The sequence below is a fragment of the Ictidomys tridecemlineatus genome, chromosome 4 (genome assembly GCF_052094955.1).
Source record: "Ictidomys tridecemlineatus isolate mIctTri1 chromosome 4, mIctTri1.hap1, whole genome shotgun sequence".
Taxonomy (NCBI): Eukaryota; Metazoa; Chordata; class Mammalia; order Rodentia; family Sciuridae; genus Ictidomys; species Ictidomys tridecemlineatus.
In genome coordinates this window covers 25,399,486-25,416,276 of record NC_135480.1, presented here as the reverse complement: position 1 = coordinate 25,416,276, position 16,791 = coordinate 25,399,486, and the positions used below count along the sequence as shown (strand labels likewise).

At 37.4% G+C, this 16,791-nt stretch overlaps 1 protein-coding gene and 1 pseudogene across 13 annotated transcripts in view; both read right to left on the bottom strand.

Annotated features, from left to right (window-relative positions):
* Lrrc4c (leucine rich repeat containing 4C) overlaps nucleotides 1-16,791 on the bottom strand; it is a 1,114,683-nt gene that overhangs the window by 35,043 nt on the left and 1,062,849 nt on the right. The window lies entirely within an intron of this gene.
* On the bottom strand, nucleotides 1,926-2,485 carry LOC101977242 (glutathione peroxidase 2 pseudogene; annotated as a pseudogene).

The following is a 16,791-nucleotide window of genomic DNA, read 5'->3' as shown; positions in this document are numbered from 1 at the left end:
AATATATGAAAAAATGTTCAACTTCTCTAGCAACTGAACAAATGCAAACTGAAATTACACTGAGATTCTATGTCACTCCAGTCAGAATGGCAATTATCAAGAATACAAGTAACAGTAAACGTTGGCAAGGATGTAGAGGGAAAAGTTCACTTGTACATTGCTGGTGCGATTGTAAATTGGTGCCACCAATATGGACAGCAGTATGGAGATTCCTTAGAAAACTTGGAATGGAACCACCATTTGACCCAGTTATCCCTCTCCTCGGTTTATACCCAAAGGACATAAAAATCAGCATACTGCAGTGACTCAACCACATCGATGTTTATAGCAGCTTAATTTACAACAGCCAAGCTATGGAACCAATCTAGGTGCCATTCAACATCAGATGAATGGATAAAGAAAATGGAATATTACTCAGCCTTAAAGAAAAATGAAATCGTGGCATTTGGTAGTAAATGGATGTAAACTGGAGAATATCATACTAAGTGAAATAAGCTCATCCCCCAAAACCAAAGTTTGAATGTTCTCTCTGATATGTGAATGCTAACCCATAACAAGAGAGAATAGGGAGGGGAAATAGAGAAATTCATTGAATAGGACAAAAGGGAATAAAAGGAAGGGAGAGGGATGGAACTAGAAGAGGTAGTAGAATGAACTGGACATAACTTTCCTATGGTCTTATGTGAATACACTACCGGTACAATTCCATATCATGTACAACACACAAGAATGGTATCAACATTGTAATGGGTTGCACTTCATGTGTATAAATTTTGTCAAAATACACCCTATTGTTATATATACCTAAAAACAACAAATTTTAAGAAAGAGTTAATGTCCAATGTCCACTAGACTGAAAGATAGTGGTGTCAATCCAACAGATTAACAGTCAAGTAAAAGCTATTCTGCTCAACTCTCTCCTACTTTACCTAACTATGCTCCATCAAAGAAGAGTCAGAGACAGCAGTAGGCCCATGGAACTGGGGGAGAAATAGAGTACTGTCTATTTGAGAATCCAGCCATGTCCATGTCCCAGTCTACAACTTGAGGCTCTCCACCAGCAATCAGCCTGAGTTGGGAAAGGCTGAAATTTTAATATTAAAATAAGTTGAACATTTTGAATATTACATATTCTGAACACTTTAATTACTCTATGATCTCATATTACCTATTTTCAGAAAGGTTTTTCTTTATCTAAGAACCAAAGAAATACTAGGACCAAGAAATTAACTTCAAGTAGGAGATGAGAATGAAATTGTCCCATGATTATTTACAACACATTGTCTTCGTTCAATATAATAATTAAAATAATTTTACTGACTTTCAAAATCATAGGTTCCATGCTTTGAAATTTCAGGTAAGAATCTCCTCCTCAAATATCAGCCTTATTTCTCTCTAGCTAGGCTTTATATTTTGTTAATGATTTATAGTGAGCATAGTAACAGTTAAATAATACATTAACTTGATAATCAGACTCTCAAATTGATACATACAAGTTGCTTTTTAAACTGGCAATGAATATTCCCCTGTATTTTAATATTTTTAAGGTATCTATTTTCTGAAGAGTTCATGAGAATAAAGGCACATTGGGAAGTTAGAAAATGAGAGCGAATAAATTAGCGTCAATAAATTATATTCTAAGATAGAATATAATTCTGCTTTTTTTTTTTTTTTTTTGCCATTTCTACATCTGACCTTTATTGGCCTCATCTGGCAGGATGGTTCTAGGCCCTTCTTAGAGCTCCAAGTTGGTATCCAGAGGGCTCAAAGAGGAAGGAAAGAGGCAGATGGGAGAGGCAGGGTTCTTAATGAAGGGGTGATGTGGAGGGAAAGCTTCTGTCCAGCAGGGGCTCCTGAGGGCACCCTGCATCCTGTGGAAGAATACTTGGGAATGGAAGGAGCAGGAGATCCATGTGCTGAGCAGCTCATGTAACATGATAACTCTGAGGAGGCGCTCGATGCGGATGGTAGGAAACCATCCTACCTTGTAGCCTTGGAAGAGCTGCCCTCCAACCCTCGAAGTTCCAGGACATATCTGAGCAGAGCACTGGACTCCACATGATGATCTCGGGATTGGTCATGAGGGAAAACAGGTCATCAAAAGGATAGAGGAGTGTGTCCTTCAGGTAGGCAAAGACAGGATGCTCCTTCTGCCTATTCACCTCACACTTTGGACAGGAGTAAAGGTGGGCTGGTGTCCACTCCCGAGTGGGACATACTTAGGACTGTTCAGGATCCCCTCATTTTGACAGTTCTCCTGATGTCCAGATTGGTGGCAAGGGAAGCCAACAACCCCCATGTGCCTGGGAAGGTGGCATTGAAGCTCTCACTGAGTCGGCTGAAGTCCTGGGTGGTAGTGCCTCAGAGCAAGGCCACGTTTTCAATGAGCACTGCTGAGCCTTAGAAGGTGTTAAAATCTACCTTCTCGCCATCCAGGCTGATGGTACTAACTAAGGTCATAGAAAGACTTGGCAATGTTGGCCATGGTGAAGTTCACAATGAATCCTTCAGAATGGTATGAAATCACTTAAGGGTCACTCAAGGGAGTCTAGAATGTAATTCTGCATTGAACAATTTACAGCCGCTAAAGAATAAAAAAAAATGTTTTTTTTATGGGTGAGTGTAAATTTGAGAAGAGATAGTGTCTTAGTCCTTTTGAGTACCTATGTAAAAAGTAGCCGAGACTAAGTAATTTATGAATTATAGGCATTTATTTCTCATGGTTATGAAAGCTAGGAAAAGTCCAAGATCAAGGCATGAGCAGATGTGGTATTCAGTGAAGGCCCAGTCTCTCTTTGCAAGATGGCACCTTATTGCTGCACACTCACATGGCAAAAGTGGAAGGGTAAAAAATGACCTAGAGGATTCCCACCAGCCCATAATTTTTCAAATCCATTCATAAGACCCTGCTTTCATAAATTAATCATCTCATAAAAGACAAACAGTACTATCACATTGGCCTTGGGTTCCAAGATATAATTTTTTTTTTTTGCTAATTTCCCCCATATTTTTTATTTGAGCATTAAAGATTTACATAATGGTGGGATTTGTGGTTACATATTTGTACATGCAAAAAATGCAACAATATAATCTGGCCAGTATCATTCCCCAGTGTTTGTCCTTTCTCTTCCGTTCACTCTGCCTCCTCACCCCGTCCTCCCGTGGCCCTGTCCCTTTCCTTGACTGTATTGAATCTTATTTTGAAAGTGCAGTAACCATGCATTCAAACCACAGCAGCAGAGGGAATACACAATAAGACATGAGGTTAGGACAACAGAAATAGTAAAATATTATTGGTGGAACCTAGGCCTTTAAAGGAATTTCTCTCATTTTAGTAGAGTACTACCAGTTATCCTCAATAGGTCTTTCTGAGTTCTCATGTCTTTTATAAAATATTAAATGAAAAAAAATTATGCCATGATTTTACCATTCACAGGGACCACACAGCTATTTTGGCCTTTATGTTGTGTTGTTGATTTTTCCTGTGTGCCCATAATCTTCCCTTTCTTCACTGTTTTTATAGGCCTATTTAAAGTGTCATTCCCATGTAAGACAGTGTAGTCAACTTATCTGACAAGATAAAACATCAAAACAAAACCCAGTTCACCTGCCTATTCCAATTTGATGTTTCCAACAGGAATTGTATGTCTTGGGAGGCCTTTAAAAGCTTGCAGGCTAAGAAAATGCTACTTAGAAGCATTAGTAATTAATATAAAGTAATTATTAATTGCTTAAGCTATATAGATAAGCCTGAAAAAAGGCCTTTTGTGCCATCTCACACGTACCTATAGCAATGCTCTGCTCAGATGTACAGAAAAGATAGAATCAATCTCCCTATCCTCCTATTACATTGAAATACTCGAAACTATTCTTGACGGTGAGTAACAGAAACGAAAAGCAGAAGCAAAAACAAGGTAGTATTTTTTTCCCCTAACATTTGTCCCCTGAGACTGTGAAAATTCTGGTTTGGCCAAGAACTCAGTACTATAAATATTCATGAATGAATGAAGGCAGGCAGTGGATTGCATTCATAGTCCAATGATTTAACTTCTAGAATACTCATTATCATCATCCTTTCATTGTCTTGAAAAATTGATTCCAGGAAAAAAAAAAGAAAGAAAGAAAGAAAGACTGACCATTACATTATGCCAGACATCATTTCCGGTCCCAGCTTTGCTGTCTCCTCTCAGGGATTTAGTCAGCTTGACCTTCATTAGCTCATGAGCATCACAGTAGCAAACCCTCACCACCTTTGCTTCCATGTGGACATTTTTTCATGGGTAGAAAGGTTAAAGCAAAAATGGATTTTAATAATATTTGATGCAGAATTAAAAAGACACAGATCAAATAAAGAAATTCCTTCCACAGACACAGGGTACAAGAGACAGAGAGAGCAAACAAGCACCTATTTGATTATTTCTGACCTCTCCCAAAGGCTGAAATTCCTTGCCATGCTTCCAGAACTTGGCAGAATGCTTTGTCATTCCTCGTTTGCTTGTGTGGGGCTCCCCTAACCCCATTAGGACTGAGATGCTTGAAGAGATCCACAAGTTTGTCATCTTTGCAGCTTGAGGTTCATCTGCTTATGTCCCAGTATTGTCTTTATCAGGGCCAAATACTGTAGTAAACTCTTTAAGTGTGCCATTTAATCCTCTTCAATGATAAGGAAGCAGTGACTTATAAGATTAAGTAACTCAGTCAAAATCAGAATAGTTGGTAGGTAACAAAGCAAGGTTTCTTGCTCAAGCTGTCCATATCCAAAAGTAAAACACTTTATATTGGACTTCTAAGCACCTAGTTTCAGGAAGAAAGATTTGGATAGCTTTTGCTGCAATCATTTTCATGATTTGGTATTAACTCCTAACTACTGCTCAGCCTTTCTGGATAAAATGTGCTAATTTGCCATCTCACCTCATCTACAAGCTCCATTATCCCACTAAGCACGTCCACTACCTATCCCTTTTGTCTTTTGTCTTCAATTATGATTTTGTTAAAGGGCACCAACCATATTGCACCTAGTCTCGGTTAAGCAGGCATGCCATTTGTCAAGGAGCCAAGCAAGAAAAGTCCTCCTAGTGGCCCCCTTAAGCCCCAGCTTGGCACATTTCCCAGAAAGCACAGTGCATCCTATCCATGCTCTGCCCACCACACCATGGATAAGGAAGGACATTTATACCCATTAATAGTTTCAGATGAATTTCCAACCAAATTTCATAACAGTCCAGAAAGAACTACATTTCGTATTATCTTGAAGGTTTGATCTTAGAAAGAATCGGCTATCTTTCAGAGGGTTTTGAAAAATGTGTGCTGCTTTTCAAAAGACGTCAGCACCACCTTTGATCTTTGGAGTCTTTTCTTATTTCTATTGGAGGTGAGAGTAAGGTGATATAAAATCTCTTAGGAAGGAATCTCAGGTTGTAAAATATCCACACTATAAAGACATTTGGTGTCAAGGTATCAAGTGAATAGGCTGAACCATGGCTGACTCCAGTCCAATGCCAAGACGTGAAACAAAAATAATACGCTAATAAGTGAGTATGTGTGTATTCTGAAGTTTGATATATGTTATCTGTGAGTTGTACTGTATGCTGCTTCTAGAATCATTTATCCTGTGAGTAGCAATTTAGTAAAATACGTAACAGCAATTATAACACCTCATTAGAAATACCACAAAGAAGAAAATTCCAAAGCCAATTCTGGTAAAGAGAATTCTAAGATGACCCCAAGCCACACGCTCACAGATTCCTTGATCTCACAATTTGAGTATCAGTAGGAGCTAGAACTTGCTTCTAACCAGTGAAAATAACAAAAGTGGTGGGATAATTCCTCACTTGAAAAATCTACACCATGTGCCAAAGGTGATAGGAGGTCATAGCTGTGATGTCATGATTTTATACAAGATCTGACTTGTCATACCAAAGCAAGCAGAGTAGAGGGAAGAGAAAGGGGGAGGGAGAAGAGGAAGGGATGGAGAGGGCTGGGGACTGAATTAGAACAAAGAATATTCCATGCTTTGATAATTAGTCAAATGATTACTATTGTTATGTTTAACTAAAGAGAACCAATAAAAGAGAGAGCAAGGGAGAGATTGACTTTCCTGTTGGCTTTGGAAAGTTTTCACATGGCTGCCAGGAGGTAATATGACAGGAGCTGGGAGTGACCTGTGGGAAATGAGTAAGTGGCCAAACAGAGAGCCAGCAAGAAAGCTCAGATGAGTCTTAAACTACCAGAAACTGAATTATGCCAAAAAAAAAAAAATTAAACTTAGAAAAGGGCCGAAGCTCCACCTAAAACCTGGTGGTCACTTTGATCACACCCTGTGAAACCTGAGAAGACCTAGCTAAGATGTGTCTGATAGATTTATGATAATTTGTTATCCAACATAGAAAAATAAAACTAAGATTTTTTTTTCCTGAAATCATAGGGTCTGCATTTCAATTTTTTGCAAAAACATATTTTCTCAATAATTGAGCAGAATCTTAACGAAAAAGAATCTTCAGTGGGAGGAAGACCCTTGAAACCCATCGTATTTTCCTGAATTAAGTGGACACAAGCATGTCCAGGAGATGCTCTAAAAAAATGAAGATGGATATCAGGCTGCTTATTAAACTCAGGACATTTTGTCAAAGTGGAGCAGAAGTATTTTTCTTCAGATATTTAAAAGTTATAAAAGTGAAATGATTTTCATATTAAGTATACAGACAAGTACTTAGTAAGAAATCATGAGTCACACAAATGTACAATCAAGGAGCTCATTCTCTTGTAGAAAGTTTAAAAATATGACATTAACCAAGTAGCTTGGTTATACTCTGATTATAGTTCTTTGTGCTCATCTTGACATGTGTTTGTGCATGTGTTTATGTGTCTCCAGGTGTGTCTGCAAGTGTCTCTGTCCACAGCTATGTGTATATGTGTGCATGTGTATACACATCTGTGTGTTGTTCCTATCTGTATCTGGGTCTATGTATGTCTATGTGCATCTGACTGTGTCAATACCTTTCTGTGTGTTTGTATCTGTGAAAGTGTAAGTATGTATCTCGTCAGTGACAGCATGTGTGTGTGTGTCTCTATGTGTGTTTGTCTATGTGTATAAATGCCTGTATTTGTGTGTCTGCCTGTGTGAGAAACTTGGGAGAAGATGGAGAAAGAACCAATGAAGCCCTTCAAAGGCCTTTGCAAGTGTAAGGAGGAACAGAGAGAAAAAACAAAACAATAAAATGTATCAATTTTGGACTCTGGAGTCTAGTTTTAGTTTTAACTCTGTGATACATTAGTTCAATGACTTTGGTAACCTGCTTCAGTCCTGAACTTTGGGTATCTCATAATAAAACAAGAATCATATCCTAAAAACTTTAACTAGCCCACTGGCAGGATAGTTTAGAAAATTGTTCGGCTCTCTGTAATAAAACTGAATAAGACTCATGCCCTGTGACCCAGCAATTCCTCTCCTAGGTATCTACAACCAATTCCATGTATTAATCAAAGACACGCATTAGACTATTATAGCAGCACTAGGCCAAAACTTGAACTACTCCAATGTCTATCAAAAACAAATGAACAGATAATCTGTGGTACACATATTTAATAGAGTATTATACAGAAGCAATCTGTTGCTTACAAAAATATAGGTGAATCTCACAAATGTAATGTGAACAAAAGAAGCCAGGTACATATGAATTATATAAAGTACATAAATAAACAAACCTAAGAAAACTTAATCTACACTCTTAGAACCCAGGATTGTGTTATTCTTGACAAGAAAGCCCTGGGGAGGGGTCATGTGATGTGTGAGGTGTCATCAGATTTCTCATTCTGAGTCCTTGTTACCTGTGTGTTCAATTTGTGAAATCTCATGGAATTGCACACTTCTTATATGTGTACTTCTCCTGTTAGAATATTGGACGTTGATACATTCTAAAAGCATAGTGTCAAACAACTATGATGATCTAGTTAGGATGGTATACATAACCATGACTCTACAAAGTTCAGCATGGCAGTTCTATGAGAAAACTTTTTTTTTTTTTCAAACTGTGAACAATGACCACTAGTTAGTCATAAAATCAACTTATGGATTCTGATGTATATTAAGTAAGTGAAAGAGAACCGAACAGAAAATATCACAGTGGATCTGAGGGTGTAACTCAGCGGTAAAATACTTAAGTGCTTGCTTAGCATGCACAAAGTTCTTTGTTTGATCCCCAGAACTGTGGGGGGGGGGAGAGAACATGCATTACATACAAAGATCATTCTGTGATAAAGACATACATATGTGTGTTACATGGGTTGATATGTAAAATATACATTGTGTTAAGCATCACTGTTACAAAGCATCAATGTTACTGCCATGTAGAGCCCCAGTATGCATTCATACAGTCTGTCCCTGTAGGATGGCTCACTGAAGCAGTGAGCAGGTTTGATTTCACCTAGTGACATGAAGAAGCATTTCAACAGGGGATCCATAGAGTACAATTAAATCATTACAAGCTCATATTCACAAGTAAGAGCAGCCACTGGTCACTCCTGGCCATTTGCCAGAAGACCTGGGGCTATTTACACAGTGTGGGGCCTGCAGGCAATGGATTCCATCCATAGTTAGGAGATCTTGGTCTTCCAAGTGAGGTTCTTCAAAGTGCACAGACTTCGTCTCAACCATTTTTCTCAGGAACACTAGAGCAGACGCAGCAAGTGGTAGCACTGTGCTTGGGTGAAGACGTGGAATGGAAAATATTGTTCATTTGCATATTCCCAAAATAATGGGATGAAGATAATAATTAATAGCTATATTTATACCCCTTGATTTAATTAATTCCAGCTAAGATGTTTGTAAACATGTGATTTTATGTTTGGGTAAATGTGTCAATGAGAAAATTAGTCATGAATACAGACACTGAGCAAAAATTAAAAGGCCACCCACAAAAGCTGAGGGACTAGATAGCTCTTGGTTTTCTACTTCAGGACATTTCACCCACAGAAATCACTAGCACTGTTCTATGACAGTAAGCGTACTGGAGAAGTGGTGGGGAGAACAGTACACACAAAACTAAGGGTGAGTAAAGGGTAGGGTGAGGTTAATGTTGGAGCCTGTTCCAAATTCAGATGATTGCAGCTTTAGAAAAGCAGGCGTTAGAGATGGGGTCATTTCACAGCAGACCTACACACCTTAACATCTTTCCCAAGGAAAGGAAATTCGAAATAAGAATACCAGTGAGGGAACAGTATTAGAGATGAAATCTGCCTTATTTAGAGACAGAGATTATTCCAACACTCTGTTTTTCAAAACCAAATGGGAATCAAATGGTGAAGAAGGGCTGTTCAGAGGGACAAATGTGCAATTTTATTAAAAGACTAATTTACTTTTTTTCATTGGGCATAGTTATGAGATATAGTGTGATAAATTGATGCATGCATAATTGATGGGATCAGCATTGCTGTCTCCTTAAACATTTATTATTTCTTGTGCTAAGAAGCTTCAAGTTCCTCTTTTCCAGCTTTTTATAAAATATATAATAAGTTATTGTAGACTACAGTCACTGTACTGTGCTATAGAACACTGGAACTTATTATTCCTGTCTCATGGCATTTTAGTACCTGTTACTCAACCATGTTCTATTTTCTTTATACTTCCTAAGCTCTAGCAATCACTATTCCACTCTCTGCTTCTGTGAAATCAACTCCTTTTAGAGTCCACATGTGAGTGAGAACATGCAGTATTTCTTTTTCTGTGCCTGACTTATTTCATTTAACACAATGTCTTCCAGATCTATCCATGATACTGAACATGACAGAATTTCATTCTTTTTATGGCCGAATAATACTCCATGGTACAGAGGAAGAACTTACGTATGGTTGGTGGGAATGTAAATTAATACGGCCATTGTGGAAAAGAGTAAGGGGGTCTCTCAAAAAACTAAAAATTGAACTACCATATGATTCAGCTACTTCACTCCTGGGTATTTATTTAAAGGAAAGTAAAACTATATGAAATAGATATCCACATGTTCATGTTTCTTACACAGTATACACAAAAGCTAAGATATGTAATCATTTGTGGCATCCTATGACAAACGAATGAAAAATAACTTCAATTTTTGAGAAGCCATTTATGGACTGATCTGGCCAAAAATACAAAGAAATGGCATTCCAGGTAGGAATATCCACTGACCAAAGTTACACAGGTGGTTGGAACTGACTAAAGAGAGGTACATTCAGATTTGCTCCAGTCCTGACACCTCAGGTCCGTGAGCTCCCTTGGCCTCTGTGTAGGTAGAGACCCTGAAAATTTTCCCCTTCAGCCAGGACCTTCCCTTGGGCTGGTGAAAAATGGGAGCACAGAGGACAGAAGCTCCTTGCCTTCAACTCTTCAATTTCCAAGTGCTCCTGTCCTGGGAAGGGTCAGGTGGCAAAGAGAAACTTCATATCAGAGATAATGATCATCGCCCTAATTAAGGCCACTGTCTCATGCGGTGACTGCAAACACAGCTTCAAAGGCTCCACATCAGGGAGAAATCTGACTGGCAAAGGAGAGGCACAGGGAATCCTTTACGTAACCAAGAATGAAGGAGAATCTTTAATTTTCTGTTAATTACATCTTTTAAGTCTATAATTTCTGAGTAGGGTAGATAGGGCCAAATCGAATCAGTGCTGCCGCGACACAGCAGTTCCATTTTAATTAACAGCCACCACCTTCAGATTACCTCTAGTAAGGGCAAGAGACTGGAGTTACCCGGAGCCTCCGTCTTTACTGGAGCTTTTCCCTTTTAATTGTTGCCTGAGCAGTTCTCACCCTTGACTTTAATGAAATAACTTTGCAGTGCAGCATTTTAATTCATAATAGCTACAGAAACAAAGGAGAATGCACTCCCCTGAATCGCACGCGCGCACACACACACACACACACAGGCACACACATACACAAACACAAATATACATACATCTATTCATAGACAAGCATAGGTATATATCAGCATCTAAAATATATGCAATACTTAGACTTTTTTTTTTCTGGAATAGGATAAGCTATAAATAGGATGACAGTATTCTGAAAGAGTTCATAGATACTGTTAACTGGCTCATTTTTCCAGTCAAAATGTGAACAATCCACAGAAAATAAAGTCAGTATTATTCTATGTGGATGAAATTCTGGCCCAGGGAGAAATGCAAAGCATTCATACATGGATAGTGGCATAGATTAACTCATCATGAGATCATGTATTAATCAAGAAAACATGAATCAAACATTAATGAACCATGAGGAAGGAAAACGATGAAACTCATAAAGTTATTCTGGCTTTATTGAAATCCTAAATTTTCAAATATAAAATTATATTAGTGTATATAGTATATTAATGGGTACTCTATGGGATATTAACTAAGCTATTATTTTACTTGTATTTCTTACTTCCTTATGACTTAAAAGGTATAAGTAAAAAAAAATAAACGTAATGAGGTGCTACTCTGGGGCATTTACAGTAGGAGACTAAATAAATGTGAGTGGGGGTTAACCTCATCAAGGATGAGGCTCAAAATATAGAGGTGGGGAAAAAAAAGACTATATAAAATTCTGCCTAGCCAGGTGCAGTGGCATTCACCTATAATCCTACATACTTCAAAGGTTAAGGCAGGAGGATCAGTAGTTTGAGGCCAGTCATGGCAATGTAGTGAGATACTACCTCAAAATTTAAAAAAAAAATTAGGAAAAAAGGGGGATGGGATAGCAGTTGGGATGTAGTTCAGTGGTTAAGTGCCCCTGGGCTCAATTTCCAGTACTGGGAAAAAAAATTCTGCCTCCAGGATGAATTCTTATTGTATAATAAATTTTTGATGCGAAAATATTTGGAGAGTGGGGAGGAAAATCAAATTTAAAGTATAGAGATGACCTGAGACACATTTATTTACTTACTTCCCCAGTTTCACCACACAGGTTTGTTTTAGTAGACATATAAACACGGGGTATATAGAACTCACCTATGTTTTCACATATTATTGGTATAATATTTTGAATTGATAAAGGCTGCTCAATATGTTATTTTTTAGTTGGAATAAACAATGCATATGTTTGTCAGTTCAGATTCTATTTATGTTTCTGTTTGTGAAGAGTTATGATTTGATAACTATTATGGATTTGATCTTACTCTAAGATTCTTGGCCAGGTCTGCTGTCCTATTTTTAAAAAGAAGATATAAAATGCAGTATCACTTATAAAATCTCCATTTCGCACCATCTTCTTATGGGCACCAATTATGTTTTCAACCAACCCCTGACCAGCATTGGTTAGCTGCATTACTCAAAATACTAATTTGAAACCTTTCTCCTTGTTCTTCCCTTTAGCAGATGTGAGCTAATATTAGACTTAGTTATGAGATGTATTTGATTTCTTTTGTGTATAGGAAACCATGGTGATACTAGCAAGGTTTACAATAATATAACACAGAGAGTTATCCCAGATGAAGTCTGAATTTGCAGAATTATTACAGAGTCCCATTTTGGCAGTGGGTAGTAATAGTGCCAGAATGCTACATAAAGGTCTCTCCATGTGACTGCGCTTCTGCTTATGGATATTTGTGTACTTCCTCTTGTAAACGCAACACACACATATAAACCGTTAAAAGAATGTAAAAACAGTTTAGCCAATGAGTCATCACACAACCCCTGCTTTGTTCCAGTGTAATCATAGCTGCACATTAATTTGGATGCTAACTATGCCCCTTTGGCAAACACAAAGGCAGAGGACCTTGTGCACCCAAGGAGATGCTTTAAAGGGCTCACTCAGTGAAAACATCTGCAGAGACTATTTTAAATCAGGGCCTCCAAATTACATCTTCAGGAAGAGTACGCTACTCCTTGTAGAAAACTAAAGTTTCACAGTGAAGCTACATTCAGAGGGGAAGAGGAAAAAAATAAACAAAACAAAAAAGACAGAAATAACCAGAAAAGAAAGGACAAAAGGATGAAAGAAAAGATAAGAAAGAATGCAAGATATTCCACATCTATCTCTGGAGTCCAGCGAAAGCAAATGCTAACATCTCCAAAGTTAGATAGCTGCTGTGAGAAATCCAAGCTATGTTGTAAACTTTTTGTTTTTGCTGTTGTAAAGAAATTAGAAATTCAATCTATAAGGAGAGAGAAGAACTGTCCACCAAGTGGGAGTTTCCCTGGGATTTTATATTTCTTCCTCTAGAAATTTCAGGCTCACCTTATCTTTCTCTTTGGGATGTGAGAGACTACAGTCCAAAGTCAAGATTGCAAACTTTGGGTGGTGGTTGGGGGACTATAAACCAAAGCAGACTGTTCCTGCAGGACTTCTCAGAGCTTTTTACACGCTAATGAACATCACCATTTCCAATGTGAGGGAGGCATATTATATGTAGTGGGAAAGTAGATCAAGGCTTTATTTAACCAGAGCAAATACACTGAGAGAAATCATGCTCCCTGAAACTGATTCTGGAAAAGACTGAATCAGACTTTTTTTTTCTTTATTTCAGTTTTTATGTATCAGGTAATTTCATAACTTAAGAAATCTTAAAACAAAAATTTCAAACATATTGAATATGAGGTCAAGAAATTTTAAATTTAACTGCAGTCTGTCAATTTCTATATCCTCCTCTGCCTGTTTTTTATTTTAATTTGTTATATATGACGGCAGAATTCATTACAATTCATATTAAACATATAGAGCACAATTTTTCATATCTCTGGTTGTACACAAAGTAGAATCACACTATTTGTGTCTTCATACATGTATTTAGGGTAAGGATATCTATGTCATTCCACCATCATTTTTACCCTCATGCCCCCTCCCTTCCCCTCTCACACCTTTGCCCTATCTAGAGTTCCTCTAATCATCCAATGCTCACCCTCCCAACCCCATTATGAAACAACCTCCTTTTATCAGAGAAAACATATAGCCTTTGGTTTTTTGGGATTGGCTAAATTCACTTAGCATTATATTCCCCAACTCCATCCATTTACCTGCAAATGCCATGATTTTATTCTCTTTTATTGCTGAGTAACATTCCATTGTGTATATATATACCACATTTTCTTCATCCATTCATCTACTGAAGGGCATCTAGGTTGGTTCCACAGTTTAGCTATTGTGAATTGTGCTGCTATAAACATTGATGTGGCTGAGTCCCTGTAGCATGCTGTTTTTAAATCCTTTGGTTATAGAATGAGAGTGGGATAGCTGGGTCAAATGGTGGTTCCATTCCAAGCTTTTCAAGGAATCTCCTACTGCTTTCCATATCGGTTGCACCAATTTGCAGTCCCACCAGTATTTATGAATGAATGGGCCTTTTTCCCTGCATCCTCACCAGCAATTATTGTTGTCTGTGTTCTTAATACCTGCCATTCTGACTGGAGTTGAGATAAAATCTTAGAGTAGTTTTGATTTGCATTTCTCTAATTTCTAGAGATGTTGAACATTTTTTCATATATTTGTTGCTTGATTGTACATTATCTTCTGAGAGGTGTCTGTTCAGGTCCTTGGACCATTTATTGATTGGGCTATTTAGTTTTTTTGTGTTTAGCTTTTTGAACTTTTTATGTACTCTAGAGATTAGTGCTCTACCTGATGTACAACTGGTAAAAATTTGCTCCCAAGAAGTAGGCTCTCTATTTACCTCACTGATTATTTCTTTTACTGAGAAAAAGCTTTTTAGTTTGAATCCATCCCATTTATTGATTCTTGATTTTAATTCTTGTGCTATAGAATTCTTATTAAGGAAGTTGGGGCCTAATCCGACATGATCGAATTTTGAGCCTACTTTCTCTTCTAATAGGCCCTGGGTCTCTGGTTTAATTCCTAGGTCCTTGATCCACTTTGAGTTGACTTTTGTGCATGGTGAGAGATAGGGGTTTAATTTCATTTTGTTGCATATGGTTTCCAGTTTTCAAGCACCTTGTTGAAGAGGCTATTTTTTCTCCAATGTATGTTTTTGGTGCCTTTGTCTAATATGAGATAATTGAAATTAAGTGAGTTAGTCTCTGTGTCCTCTATTGTGTACCATTGGTCTACCAGTCTGTTTTGGTGACAATACCATCTTGTTTTGTTACTATTGCTCTGTAGTTTAGTTTAAGGTCTGGTATAGTGATGCCACTTGCTTTGCTCTTCTTGCTAAGGATTGCTTTAGGTATTCTGGGTCTCTTATTTTTCCAGAAGAATTTCATGACTGCTTTTTCCATTTCTACGAGGAATGCCATTCGAATTTTGATTGGAATTGCATCAAATCTGCATAGTGCTTTAGGTAGTATGGTCATTTGGACAATATTAATTCTACCTATCCAAGAACAAGGGAGATTTTTCCATCTTCTAAGGTCTTCTTTAATTTCTCTCTTCAGTGTACTGTAGTTTTTGTTGTAGAGGTCTTTCACCTTTTTTGTTAGATTGATTTCCAAGTATTTATTTTATTTTATTTTTTGAGGCTAATGTAAATGGGGTAGTTTCCCTTGTTTCCTTTCCAGAGGTGATTCAGACATTTTAGATAAGGTATCTAACAATATTTTATATTTAATAGAGCAGACTGTTTTTAAAAGTCATTACTAATAAACTGGTGAGAAATTTATTTAAGAATTATTTTAGGAATGGATTTTTGTATTGTGGGTAGAGATTAATCATTTTAACAAACAAATTGATTAGAAACTGGTTCTTACAACCTTTAAGTTTGGCCTTTCTGCATGTTGGTATTATTTACTAATACACAAAATAAAATCATGCAGGAATTCAGCATTAACTTGGCTTTAAAAAAAATTAAGATATTAGATCTTTGAGAGTCAGGTGAAAATTTGTAAATAAAAACACCAGCAATAACTGGAACCCATGTGGATCGAGACTGATAAGGGTAGGGAACTGATGATGTTTGCTAGATTTACTATTTACATTAGGCAATGTATTAAAGTCACTTTTACTGTGCTTGACATATGATAAGCACCCAATGGTAGTAACTATTTTCACATGCTGTTGATATTGTTATTTTATATACAACAGAAAAAATGAGATATTTATGAGCATGGAAGAAACCTCTAGAAGAAAGAAGACGAAACCAAGTGATGATTTCCGACAGAGTAATCCTCAAGTACAGATGACAGAATGAGTTTATTCTTGAACTAATTTAATCTAATCAATCCATTCCCTATTCTAGTCTAATGACCAGAGGTAGCTCAGTATTTGGATGGTTTAATTCAGCTGACATCACCAGCAGCTCCACAGACTTACCCAATTATTTTTTCTATACCATCATGTACCAAAATGTTGGCCTGAACATCTATTTCCCCACAATCTAGACATTTATCCTCCTACTAACCAGCCAAGTGATACTAAATACATTAAATAAATTAATTAATTAAAAAAAATGACTTACCATCTACACGGGTTTGAATGTGTCCCCTCCAAACTTTATGTTAAAACTTTATCCCTGTTGTGGTGTTATAAGGTATTAAGTGGTATTAAGGGGATGGGACTTTGGGGAAGTAATTACAAATAGTGCTTTATAAGAGGGTAGTAGCATAGAGTTTCATACTGTTCCCCTTTTCTTGTCTCTTTTAAGACCTCTCTTAAATTGGGAGGCATGGAAGTATTATAATTAAAAGCCCAGGTCCTGGAGGTGGAGAACCCTAAAGTTCAGGGTCCTATAAATTAATAGCCCAACCCCCCCCCCCAAAGGAAACAAGGAACACTGACAACTATCCTAAAGTGCTGATGGAAAGATTAATAGAAGATGCATGCATGGAGTTAGCATGCTGCCCGGCATAGAGTTGATGTGAAGTAAATGTTAGATGCTGTCAACCTTATTT